Source organism: Dreissena polymorpha, chromosome 4 (assembly GCF_020536995.1).
Source record: "Dreissena polymorpha isolate Duluth1 chromosome 4, UMN_Dpol_1.0, whole genome shotgun sequence".
NCBI lineage: Eukaryota > Metazoa > Mollusca > Bivalvia > Myida > Dreissenidae > Dreissena > Dreissena polymorpha.
Window position 1 is genome coordinate 88,505,966 of NC_068358.1, and position 15,479 is coordinate 88,521,444.

Sequence of the window (15,479 nt, forward strand, 5' to 3'; positions counted from 1 at the left end):
GTTTTGGTTTCGAATTTATATGAACGTTAAAATTATGAGAGCATATACCAGCATTTTTCGTGATTTTCAGACGGATATTCAACATTTCAATTAATAACTGAGTGATAATAAATAATATTATCAATATTTTGAACCTGATTAAGTTAATACATATGACCAATGCAATGCCAAGTTTTTACTTTAAGTTATGCTCATGGTGTATTTTCTATTTAATGACAATGTGCTCAGCTCTATCAATGCTTTGGAAAAGACATAATATCATTTATATAGCTAGCTTATTGGCCAAATAATACAAATATTGTTTATCAGCAACTACTTAATTTACATAAACTGAAAGCAATTACTTAAATTTGTTCTCCAGACCTTTTTACTCAAATATGATTAAAATTGCAGAGAAATATATTTTTTCATGTTTACATTGTGATCAACCGATAATAAATTGTCAACCGTTTGTTGTCATTAGATAAACCAATTTCAAGACAATAATACAATTGCTTCATGTGTAACAGTCATCATTCACATGTTAAATATCAAGCACAGTAAAACATCATTAAACTCACTCACATACATTGCCACAAGCAATGACCTCAATGAGAATTAAATAACACAGGTATCTTAAAACCCAGATCAAATAATCTTGGACCCTTTCGTTTTCCAATTCCAAGATTGTTTGATCCTAATATTCTTATCAGTTTTTCATAATCAAAATCATTGATTCACTTCCATCTCTTGTTTCATAACACGATTATGACAAAAGTGAGTCATTAATTATCAAAATAATCACAATAAGCAATCAACAGCAAAATCATTAGCATATGCATTGTCTGGCAAGCTTAGGGTGCAATAACAACAAAAACACAGCCCATTATGTGCTCTACCACAGAACAAACATAATAAAATAAAACAAATAAATAACCAAAACACTTAAGCATGATCCCAAATTGATATGCCTTCTATGCATGTGAATACTTATTGCTCATATACTCTCTGGCACTCATATATAACTGTGTTATTATGAGTCTTAATGGGCTAGAAAGCTACTTGTAATCTTTTTTTTTGTTGTCGCTATTGTTGTCTTTGTACAAAGTGACATGCATGTATGATGTTCATATCTATTGCTTGTGTAATTTCTAGCACTCATATATAACTGTGTAACTATGAGTCGTAGTGGTCTAGGTAGCTCTTGGCACCTGCTCCATTTGATCTTTTTATACAAACTCTGAAGTCATAAGCACTTTGAATGGTAAATATTTATACTTGTTTAGACTCAATGTCTTGCCATGACCAACCAAATGTAATCAATGTGCAAGACAATACTACATTGTTGCCTCATACCATATCTAGGTTAATGTCCATACCATGTTAAAATTACAATTTAGTTGAGCACAGTCCATTTTATGATAGTAATTATGCTTTTCTCCCCCTTTTTTCACATAAACTATAATTAAAATATTAGTGATATTACAAATAATAACATGAAAACATTGCAAACAGATATCTCCAAATGCTTGCTGTACAACATTTACCAAATATGTAGACACATAAACACTGCCAACAGATATCTTACAAAATGCATACTCTTTACTTAACATGTACACACGTGATATAAATAGTTGCATCATCTTCAAATATTTGCGCTTACCACAAAACTATCTTTAAAATATGCGTCATCAAATTACTGTCTTTCATTCTACCGTAAATAACTAGCTGTCCTCAGACTATCCTAATTACCGCGTGGCATTCTATCATTTTATTATGAAAATCAAGATCTTACCTTACTCAATTCTTGTTCACATCTATCATGATGCTGCTTTCAATTGTGGCGAGCAATCAAGCCCACACCAACCGATAATTTATCCGAAAATGTCTAAATCCACAAGTTTTAACTACGCTCATCTAAACTTTGGCAAACACACACTCATTTAATTCAAAAAGACAACATTCACTCTTAAAAAGGTATCCATTTAGATGCACGTCATTGATATCGATTACGTCCGTAATGATTTTAATCCGAATAACAAAACACACGCCGATAACTGCTGCCTATTTGTAACGTACGATTTGTCGAAACACTCCAAAAAAAAACCAATAAAAAAACAAACAAGTGCACATGTGTTGACTAATTTAGCTTGCGGAAATCGTGCACTTTCTACCTACACTGACGCCCATAAAGCTAAAGGAGCATTGTATTTTCTATTTATTTTGTGATCAATATACAAGTAAGCGTTCAAATATGTGCATATAGAAAGTATAACATTTGACCATCATTTTTAATTGATTGTTCAAAACAAAACAACTTGTTTAGAGAAATAAATTGATAATAGACCTTCTTCTAATCGATTATCTCTTCTATTGCAGTATGCTTATTTGACTATTAATGGCATGCATTGTCACTTTGAATGACGACCCTGTTAACACGCCGCTTTGGCAAACATGTATACAACACGCTGTATGAAGAGATCGTTATAGTTTTTGGTCTGACTGCCACTTTCAGATTGCTTACATTATTTAAAATAATATAAAAATTTGTTTCATTTTCGATCATTAAATACTAGCACAATTTTTTTCTCACCCGTTAGACAACCAAACATACACCTATATGTAATGAGGTTTGTAAAATCAATTAAACAAATTAATCATGAGCAATTTTCTTGCTTATTTTAATAACTCTTCTCCTTCGAATACTCCTTCTTTCTCATATTCTGTTCTTGCGGGTCGGGCGCACGTTAGCTTTCCTCATCCAAGTATCTCTTCTATCGAGGTATTACATAATTTACACCGATCTAGATTTATATAGGATGAGGATAGGTTTGTTCCATTCCCTCACTATAAAAACTAAAGGTCTTAAACAAATGAACATGTTCGAACTAGTGTGCTGGCTTGCAGTCTTACTTCTTAGAGGAGGCGGTGTCCATCCAAATCCTGGACCTGACAGCTCCTTTGGTATATCTTCCTCATCTTTTGGTACTTCTTTCTCATCACCAATATCCGATGCATTCACGAATAATCTAAAAATTGTCCACTACAATGTACAGAGCTTCATCACCAAGAAAGATATTCTATTTGCAGACCTTAATGGTTTCGATATTTTAGCCTTTACTGAAACTTGGCTTAGTCCAACAGTCGACACTGCCGATTTACTCTTCCCGTCATACCATACGCCGTTTAGAAGGGATAGGCCAAGAATTCTCTTATATGTAAAATCTGATCTTTTTGCCACTGAGCGACCGGACTTACACATTGACGATATTGAATGCTCTTGGGTTGAATTACGCATCAAGGGAAGGCGACTTTTATTCGGCTGTTTTTATAGACCACCTAACTCTAGTCCTTATTTACTAGAATGCATACACAATTCAATATCACTAGCCGTGGACACAGGTATCGAAAACATTATAATTACAGGTGATTTTAATCTCGACATAAATAAACCCCAGGGTAAGATCAAATTGGACTCTCTTCTCTTACAGTATGATCTCTCCCAGATTATCAACGAACCTACCCATTTCACTGAAACCTCCGAATCTATTCTTGACCTCTTTATGATCTCATCTTCATTAACAGTGTTACACAGTGGCGTTGGCGAACCTTTTCTTCACCAACAAGGTCGTTATCATTGTCCAGTCTACTGCGTCATCAACCTCAAAAGAAATGCTGGGTCTAATTTTAAACGTAAAATATGGAGATACAAAGCTGGAGACTATACTAAATTACGTCAACTTGTGCAAAACTTCGATTGGAATGACGGCTGCGACAATGATATAGACATATATACGTCAAATTTTACACGTCAACTAATCTCATTCAGTGATACCACAATCCCATCTAAAATTGTTACAATACGGACAGCTGATCCTCCATGGTTACATAATAACATACGAAAGGAAATCCGACGCCGCAAACGTGCATACAAAAAGCCAAGGCCTCAAATTTAGACAGACATTGGCAGATTTATCGCCAACAACGCAACCTTGTTAATAATCTCGTCAGATCAGCGAAAAAAAATTAACTTCGACAACCTTACTAAAATGATACGCGAACGACAGCATTCATCATCGGACTTTTGGAAAATCATCAAAAACTTTACAATTAAAAACACATCACATAACGAGTTGCCTCCCTTAATTCATAATGGTACCATTTATGAGTCACCTCTTGATAAAGCAAAATATCCTAAATTCATTCTTCCAATCACAATCTAACCTAACGATACCAAATACACATACTCCCATCACAAACATCCAAAATCCAGACTGCCCCGTCTTAGAAGATTTCATCATTTCTCGCCAAGATGTCATAGATTCTATCAAAGCTATGAAAACTGGGAAGGCCTCAGGACCGGAACTATTAAATAGCATAGTCTTAAAAGAAATCGCAGCTGAAATTTCAGGTCCATTTCAAAATCTTTTTAATGTTTCACAAAATACTGGTAGGGTTCCACGGAGATGGAAAGAAGCAAATGTATGTGCAATTTATAAAAGGTCAGATCCTCAGGATGTAGGTAACTACAAACCAATATCACTCCTAAGCGTTGTAAGTAAATGTCTTGAAAGAATTCTTCATAAGTACATCTTTAACCACTTAAGGGCTTCTGAATGTATAACCCCATTTCAGTCAGGTCTTATACCTAAAGACTCCACTGTCAACTAATTAGTCTCGGTTTATGACTCTTTTTGTAAAGCCCTCGATGAGGGCAAAGAGGTTAGAGCGGTATTCTGTGACATTTCTCAGGCTTTTGATAGAGTATGGCACGCAGGGCTAATTCATAAGCTAAGACTCTGTGGTATTTCGGGTAATCTAAGACAGTGTGTTGTAATTTTCGGGTGTAAATCGGACTCACTGCCTATCAACGCTTGTGTTCCCCAGGGGTTTATATTAGGGCCTCTCCTTTTTCTTGTATACATTAACGATTGACGATGTTGTGCGAGATATTCACTGTCCAGTTCGTCTTTTTGCAGACGATACTACGCTTTATATAATTGTCGACAATCCGGTTGATGCAGCCGCTCTACTCAACGCTGATCTTGTAAAAATCCATTCCTGGGCCGATAAGTGGTTGGTTACTTTTAATCCATCTAAAACCGAATCATTAGTAATATTAAAAAAATCAACCGCCCGATCCAACCCCTCTTTTCCTTAACGACTGCACAATTAATGAGAATGAGGTTTCGTCTCATAAACATCTAGGCTTGAACTTTTCTAACTCATGCTCCTGGCATGACCACATTGAAGCCATTAAGATTAAAGCATCGCAGATAATAAATCTAATGAGATCTTTTAAGTTTACCCTCGATAGAAAGTCCCTTCTTACTATATATACGACAGACCAATTCTTGAATACGCTGATGTAGTCTGGGATAATATTACTGCACAGGATGCAATTGAGCTTGAAAAGATTCAACAGGAAGCAGCAAGAATACTTAGTGGGGGAACACGTCTAACATCACTGAAGAATTTGTACAATGAAACGGATCTTGAACCCTTAAAACATACGAGAACTAAACATAAGCTGATTCTTTTCTACAATAGGTATAATTCTCTATCACCTCCATATATGTCTGCACTTATCCCCTTTAGTGTGGGTGAAACAACGGCATATCAACTTCGTAATTCCGACAATATACACAGCATTTAATGTTAATCACAGCTTTATTCAAGATCGTTCCTACCATCAACAATAAACCTATGGAACGCCCTACCTGAATCTGTTAGATCTTCTCCTTCTCTTTCTACCTTCAAAGCAAATCTAAATAAAGACAAACAAAAAATCCCCATGCATTACTACGATGGCGAGCGGACGCTAAATGTCCTTCACGCACGTCTGCGAATGCATTGGAGCAACTTTAATGATCATTTGTACTCGAAAAACATCTCGGAAAATCCATATTGTCAATGTGGGGAGATCGAAGACACTTATCACTTTTTCTAAACTTGCCCACTTTATAATGAAAAAAGAGCAATCTTATTTGACAATATTTCCAGTTTTCAACCCATAACCTTACAGTTACTTCTCTTTGGGGTCAAACGAAGACAATTCACGTATCTTCAAACATGTTCAGTCTTTCATCCGAGATAGTCATAGATTTTAACATTGCCCCATTTCAAGAACAGACCTGTTTCTGCTAACGATGCCCCGCCCCGCAACTGTTTCTTTTTATTATCGTAACTTTCTCAAGTTGCGATAACTTTGTCACTTTTAAATCATCCTTTATTACCCATTAATAATGCTGGTGTATACAAACGTAATATCATTCTCTCACTATCTACATCATCTTACGTTTTTGTATTAATTCACCTATGATCCCTTTTTCAGTTCGATACTGTATATTTATTTATACTTACATTATTCGCTATTCATTGTTTCGACATTCTGTACATTGTAGCTATATGCTCAATTGTTTACACCTTATCAGCAGCACCATATAAGGACAGACGAGAGACTTAGCATAAGCTTCGAGCTTTTTTCTCAATTCTGTCAATTTACACTTCGCAGTACTTTTGTTAAGCATATTTCGTAGAAAGTTGTAAGTATGTTTGTTTTGTATTATATTGCTTAGATGCTGTATATGAATAGCCAAATAAATATTGTTTAAACCAACTGAGAGATACAAATCAGATAGTATTTACTCCATAATGGTGTTTATACATCGAGCGTAAGATATTGTGAATGCTATGAGACATATCTATTATAGCTTACATTTTAATGTCTGATTATAAATTATCGACGATACGCGTTTCATATTTATTTTAATTGTATTGATCACTGCATATCCAACGTATAGCTGACGCTAATCAGATAGCAGCTGCTGTAACAGGCTTTTTATTTTCTTCATAAGATATTACATAGTATTTAATATATATTATATGTGTACATATACACATAAACTATTCGTTCCGTAAGAAACAAAATACATACATGTAAGTATGTTATTCACAGAATATTTAAGAACAGCTATTTGAGAACAGCGTACATGTTGTTATGAAACATACATTCATATACAATTTATGCGATTTAATATTTCTAGCACTATACTAACTAATTTGCTCATACATATTATAAAACTTTAGTTGTAGATATGTGTATCTTTATCTGTAATATATTACACCATTGAAAAGTAACTTAAGAGCTGAATTGCATAGTGTACAATACATTTAAAATGCAGAATTCACAAACAATTTGGTGATTAAATACAATCTATAGTATCTAGATTATGTGTTATATATGATTAGTGTTGTCATTATGTGAGATGTCTACAAATATTTGTATAAGGGACCAGTCTCGTTAATCATCATCTGTTTTAAATGTGGTTTTATATATTTCGTAATTGTGTTTCATGCTATTTACAAGTCCAAAAGTTGAAGGGAGTATGTATTTCTTCTGACGATGAAAAATATACCTTTTAATTTCTTAACACACAACGTTTAAATCATTCATTGTTGGGATCGTGATTCCAAGTATTAGATCTTGACATGTTATATCAATAATTAAGCTTGGTCTTCTTCTATGAATAGTCTCAACAACAAATTTTACAATTTCTTGTGAAAATGGACAGTCCAGAACAAATGCATAATATTTTCAACTTTATTATTATAAAATGTACACTATTATATTTTGTGTGTGTTACATTTACCATCATTTGGTGTTTTAGCAATTGTTCATTGCTATTGAATTGCAAATATCAGCAAATAAAAAGAGTCCATATACAAAAACAATATTTAATAGCTTTGTATCAAACAGGGATACTCCCAACGCACCGTCTGTTAAGTTAAGTCTCAACATTTTACGGATATATAGCGCACCTTGTATTGATATAAATCTGTAATACAGCGTTATGGAATCATACTAAAATGAAATCCTACTGGGGGAGTAAAGCTATATCGCTGCCAAATGTGATCAATCCAATACGAAACAATATAAACCCGTTGCTTTATTCAATTGTTCTGAATCACAGTATTCGCTTATATACGAAAGTAGTTAGACAATGTTAATTTGAATGCATCCATATAAAATACTAGTACCAGTTAGCGAATTGATTTGAAGTTTCAAAACGATATGCATAATGAAATCTAGTCAACCCAACGACATTTATTAAAATGGCTGAAATAAATCTTAAGAATAATGAAGATCCATTAACAATCATACCAATGATGAAACTCTAGTTTGACGATTAAATTAAAAATATACAATATTTTTGTTGAAAAACATAAAGAAAATGTAGCCAATTTGCAAAAACAAACAATGAAAAAAGCCTATTAAGGCGAAATATTAAGAAAGAGTGAAACTTGTTCTGTGTCAATTTATATTTATCCCTACTGGATACGAAACTGAGTATGATATATTTTTATGGATGTATATTAAGCACATTACGATATGTACACAATGACATATACTGTTTGTGTTTTTTACACGGTGACATCATGGCTAAATGTACGTTAAATTCATACCACGCCTGATTGTTGACAACATTTTAGCAAGTATTGAATGCTTGCCTGATTATGTTGTCAATCACGCGAAATGGGCATGTCTGTTCGTTTACTATAACACATGCATTTGTATTCTTAGAGGGATGACTCGGAATGCCGTATTATGTTGTCAGGGAGTATCGATCGCAAACATGAGTTATCATTTATCATTGAAACAAATATGCATCTGTACTAAATATTATTGCATGCGATTGATATTTTTGTGCTCGCTTTGTTCAATATACTGCCGTGATATTGAACAGACTGTTTCTGCGAAGCCCAGATCTTGTATATTCAAAGAGCGGCCGTAAATTTGTAAATCTGCCTCATACTAAACATGTTACAACAGGCATGGTCGATTGATGTAAGTCGACCTCACCCTAAACATACTTCAACAGGCATGGTCAAAAGATTGATGTCAAACATACTCATGTGTGCAGTTTAAATTCAGAAACAACAGCCACGTCGGAATTAGCTGTATCATATTTTTTTTTCATGTTTGTGCAGTTTGAAAATACTGCTTAACGTTATAAGTATTTGAAAAATAAATTGCCTTGTTCGTTTGATATGTACATTAACGTAAGTTCATGCAAAAATGACCACGATTTTCTTTGTATCATTTTTGTTTCGGCATAGGAATATTGTCATCAGTTCATATAGATCTAGTCATGTAATAATTGTTTATAATTGCTGAAGTTGTGATATTGTTGTTATCAGCTTTTCTTTAATTGATATTAAATTCTGTTTTATTAGGTTTTAAGGACATTGCTTTATGTGTAACTTTGAGTATTAATTTCAAGTATGTTTTAGCTTTTTGTTATCCATAAATATTTTTCTTTTTATTCGTTTATTCGTTTATAGTCTATTCCGTACTGTGAATACAAAATGCCAAATATAGATTTGTACTGTGATAATATTATTAGACCAATTATCTGTGATATCATTCCATTGAACCATGTGTACTAATATGAACTTTATTATACGGTAAATTGTTTAAAAACTACTTTTTGTTACTTAAAAGCTCTCTATGTCATGCCACCAGCACAAAGGACCACAATGGTCGCTCTTTTTTGTGTTATCCTTGGTGTTTGGTGTGCATGTCATGGTTTATTTATTCTCATGTGTTCTACTATTCTGTATTATACACGTTGTTTTAAATGTCCATGTATGTGTATTACATACCGAAATGAATGAATCAATCAAGACATATAAATAAGCAAAATATCATGTTAATATTAATGACTTTATAAGCTAACATAAATCGTTAGTAGTTTTACGATTCTTGAACATTGACCAATTTGTTGCCAACGTGTATTCAATTAATTCATGTTAATTGTAATTTTGTGGGTAATTTGCAACTGGCCTTATGTTTATACAAACCATAGTTGTTTCTTTCCTTCGATTATAGCATATCAAACATCGCACATAGTTTATAACGCATATTTAAACTGATCACAATTACACCATGTCCATTTCGACGAACTGAGCGATGTCCTACAATTGGTTTATACCTAATTATAACTGTTATAGTTCTATTTAAGGTTGGACTTATATGGACGGTATTTATGAGTGTATTTGTTTATATGGATGCATTTAGCGTAACACACTGGCATATGGCTGCATTGAGCTAAGCAGACTACGTTTTCAGACGGCTGCTTATTTGTGTTGTGATGTTTTATTTATTTTGTCAGCTAAAACTATTGCCTCAACACACTCGAAGTTAATGAGACACGGATGCGTGAATGCTTACAATTAGATTTAAACCGATTTAATCAATGTTTTGTTACGAAACAAGCGTAGATAGTTTTCGCAACTATTATAATTTGTAATCATTGTCCGTGTATATTACAATGTAATTGTTATTTCATTTATTGTGGAATTATGTGTTGGTTGTTGCAATTGTATCTCTTGCGTAAGTTGATCTATTTACAAATTTGTAAATACACTTTTTAAAGATTTTCATTTAAAATGTGTTGAATGCCACCACGTTGAAGGCATAGCCAGATAAAACATTAAAAGGCGTCTCATAGGCATTAAATAAGTTGTGAATTTCCAAATTATGACCGAAATAAATACTTGCTGATACGTTTATGCGAGCAACACGTTTACATATTGACTGAGTTTGCGATCTTGACACCGGCTCTGTCCTCATCGATAATTATTGGTTTATAGTTTAAATAGTAATAAAAAACGAATGTGTGAAACTTTAAAATCACCGCCAAATGTCGAGCAGGTCAATGTTTGTTTGATTTCATTATTTTCACCCAAAATTGATCAAATTAGTTTCGAGTAATAGTTTAGAAATACATGTATTTTAAACAAAGAAAGTGTATATTCAATTCAGAATGATTAAAAAAACCAACAATTTTGCAAAGATACTTATATTTTGCGTATGATGCAGTGAATAAAAACGCATTAAAATAAATGCGAAATTTAGACATTTATATGGTATTTACTGTATTTAAATTAAGTCTTAACCTTTATTAAATGAGTGTCTTTATTTTAATATTCCACTTTAATAATAATTCATAATATGTTAATAGTTCATTTTGGTTGCATCAAATATAAACAAATGCACATTTTGTCTAAGTTAACTTAACAAATTTTCATAAAATATATGTGTATTTTACATTATGTTTATTATGTGATGCTAATTATCATGGTCGCTTTCGAAACAAAATGTATCTTCAACAGTAACATATTTCAACGTCTGTGTGTATCTTTTCTATATGAACTCCAGTTAAAAAAGTAACACGGTTTGTTTTGCTATATTGTATCAGCTCATTGTATGTACTCACCAACATAATATAATGCTCGTATTACAGTAATTTTGTCAGTGTTAACACTTTTTAAATAAACTAGAAATTCAATGCTCACACAGTTAGTGCATAGTATGTCTTTTATATGTAAATATAACGTAAGGGCTATTCAACTCCCTATCGATGAAGTAAACTCAATGTTTAACATGGGCAAGTTGGTGTGAATAAACTGTTTCATACGGTCATAAAAATATGTCGCGTATTTTCAGTGTTATTCGATTCATTTGACTGAAAAACTTATACATTTGGTTAAAATTCATAATATTACTAATGCAAGTTACACATTTTTGTATAAGACACTATGCAGGTATCAACAAAAATACTTCTACGCATTGCCGAACGATTATAGTTTGGTTTTTCATAACTGTATGACGTCATCATTTATTATAGTAAACGAATATCGGAGTATTAAATATATGAAGGCCATTAATATCATATTAAACTTCGAACATATGGTATTCTCATTTGAAAATACAGATTGCGAGAAACATAAGAAATCATTGGAATGTAACTCCAATGAGATAGTAGTTCATGGGGCGCCTGTGATGTTATAGAACAGCTTCAGACGATCAGTAGTCTTGATTTCATAATAACGTAAACTACTTTGAGAACACGTATATAATAATCATACGTTGGCTGGAAATAAACCAGTATAAATTTGTTTGATGGGGCATTGCCATATTCATATATTTGTAAGATATTAATAACAATTTGTTAAGTGTTCAAATTTTTAAAGCATATACTTGCTTTTGTTTTTCTTCACTTTAAGACACATGACAATTCAATCATTTTAACGTGAATGCGTTTTTGTACGGAAGTACAAAAGCCATATAAATGAATTACTTTGCATGATATATACCGAAATTTTAAGAACATGGTTTGTGTTTCTTCTCATTATTACCCCCGTCGCACTAGGCCAAGTTCCCACTACGTCCTCAAAAATATGCCAGGACGCAGTGCGAACGTGTACAACGTAGCGACGACGCAGTAGACACGGCTTTGCGCGTGGTACGGTCTTTATGAACGTGAAGGACGTGGGTGAACTTTGAACATGTTCAAAACTAACGTGGCGAGGACGTGGTCAAATCAGGACGTGGTAAGAACTTGGTAAGGTCGTTGTAATGACGTAGCTAAAAGCTAGTAAGAACCACATTGGCGCAATACATGCGTAGTGCAGACGTGGACGTGTGTGTGACGTTCGCATCACGTTGTCTCTAGATTGTCACTACGTGCTTGCTACGTCCATCGGGTTCTCACTACGACCCTTCCACGCAAGTGTTGCGACAATGATACGTCCCTACTTCCTTTCAAAGACCGCATTATGTTCTTTGTACGTTCTACCGATGCTTATCACGTCTAATGTGCGTTTGCAGCAGGCTCTCGCCACGACCATGTCATTTTCTGGTGGTCGAGTATAAAAACTGGATTCATTTCTCTTTCACTTCCATTTTATTATAGAAAGGACAACAAAAAACTTCTCCAGCATGTTACTGTATTGGCTGGACAACAGGCTCTTCTCGATGGACAGGTCGCACTGTTGCTTGTGAGAAGGAGAGGGCGGAGAAGAAATAGAAGGCAGCCCAGGTTTGCTGTGTGCGGCCTTGGTTGTCAGCCGAAAGAAGGCTGCAATTCGGCCATTATGACCGACTTATGGCAGAATTAAGAATAGAAGATCAGCAGTCATTGTTCAATTTTCTTAGAATGCATCCGGAAATGTTTGATGAGCTTCTCAACCGAGTTGGTCCAAGATGTCAGAAGCCAGACACCCCCTTCAGGAAAGCGCTGGATCTAGGTCTGAAACTTGCGATAACGTTACGACACTTGGCATCTGGCGACAAGTACCCATCCTTGAAGTTTTCCTTTAGAAGTGCTAGGAACACACTATCTTTGTTTATTCCTGAAGTGTGCCGGGCAATCGTTGACGAATATAAGGACGAAGTCATATCATGCCCAACATCACAAGTCGAATGGCGCACTATTGCGGACGAGTTTCAGACAAAGTGGAATGTTCCACACGCCTGCGGAGCAATTGATGGCAAACATGTTGCTATCAGATGCCCAAATAACACTGGATAATTTGGTGATGACGCTTTTGGACTACTAACCCACCTGATGAAACCATACTCCCACCGAGGACTTTCGAAGCAAGAGTTGATAACCAACTATAGAATTTCAAGAGGGAGACGTGTAGTAGAGAACGCTTTTGGTATACTGGCACAGAGATGGCAGATAGTATTGACCACAATGATGCAAGGATCTGACATAGTGAGAACTGTACTCGAGGCTTGCATATGCCTTCATAATCTAATAATCCCGTTACGCAGAATGCCCAACTTGACGCGGAGGATGATCAACAAAATGTAGTATCAGGCCTCTGGAGAGCCAATTCAAACATGCATGAAGTTGAAGCAATCAGCGAACCTAACAGGGATACTGTAGCAGGAAAGAGGCGACGGGAGTATCTGAAGTTGTACTTCAACAGTCCAGCAGGATCGGTGCCATGGCAAGAACATATGGTAACAAAACAATAGAGTTGGATAAGCGTTTTGGACCTACTAAGACTGATAACAAAATGTGTTCCTGGTTTTACTTATGATTGCATTTGATATTAGGTGATGTGTATAATTTACTTTGTATTGGTAATTCAATTATGGTTTGTTAAATTGGTTATGTAATTAAATTTTTATTAATATGTACGACTAAATTTATAAAATCTTATTTTTGTTGATTCATAGGTCATTCTGCAGTTAATGTATAATAAAATTGGGTCGTTCTATGCAAAAAGCTGTTTTAGTGATATCTACGTAAAATGACCTCTCTGATTCGCACAGGCTAATCCAGAACACCACTTTCCTCTTTCATTGAATTTTCGTGCAGAGATAAAACGCGATGAGAACGTGATGGGCGCGTGGTAAGAACGCAGTTCTATCTTGGCGGTCGTAGTAGCAACCTAGTACGAGCGCAGTTAAAGCATAACAAGCACGTGTTTGGACGTGGTACCCGCCTGAATACACGCGCAGTAAGAACATAGTGGGAACGTGTTGGACGCTAGAACTTAGCGCAAACGTGGTATGAGCGTAGCAGAAACTTAAGAAATACATTTTTTTACAATTTTTACCCCGTCCTCGCTACGTCCTACGACATTTTCAGGACGCAGCGCGGTCTTCATGAACGTGGCCTAGTGTGACGGGGCCTTATTGGTCGTTAAAGATGGATACATTAAATTAGATTTTAGTAGGTTTTTATTTTGGATTTCTTCAACTTAAACATACATGCCAAAAAAACGGACATTATTTAGGCACCATTTAACATTTGACAATCAAAAAGCTCTGTATTTGCATTTTAAATACGTGTTTATATAATAATAATATGCACATGATAACCTGAATACAACAGCTTTGTTCAAAAGGCCCTTTAGAACAGTGGAACTCCTGCTCCTTAATTTCCAAAATACGAGAACAATTGTGCCTAAATACAAAAGCAAGGGTACCCCATGTGCCTACATTTTTCAATTCAGAAATACATCTGTACCTTAATTTCAAATATTTCCGTTGGTGCTCGTTCACATTCTTGTGTAATACAAATATACGTCTTAAAGGTTTAAGAAAATAACCGAATCCTATAATTACTGTTGGGCATGTGTCTGAACACAGTTATTGAGGAAAGCCTGCTATATGTACAACAATTATCAAAATTGTAAACACGTTGTTTTGTCCGGTGTGAGATTTTGGCGTCCATATGCAGCAAATAGGTGAAAATAGAATCGACTGGTTCGCAATTATTTACTTCAGACATTCAAAGCCGTAAAGCTCAGTTTGATAAATCTGATATTTTATTATTTTTGTGTTGTAATGTTTTATGCTGTTGGTTGAAATTGTTACCCTGTCATATTATTTGAGCTCGAGAAGCTCTGTACGCTCTCTCTGTCGCAGTTTGGATTGACCATTGTTTATTATAAATGATGCTGAATGAAGTTAAATTAGTTTTGTTTACGGTGGTAGCAAATATATTTATGAAAACGTTTATTCCAAGTGCAAGGTCCTTCTCAATACTGTTGTGTATGTCTGGGAACATGTCATGTAAATGTTTAAAATATCAAATGGCGTGCATAAATTAGTTTTAGCCCATCAAATAATAATACAATCCACAGCTTTTTCTGTCGTTGTAATATCGATTGATACATTCATTATAAATTGT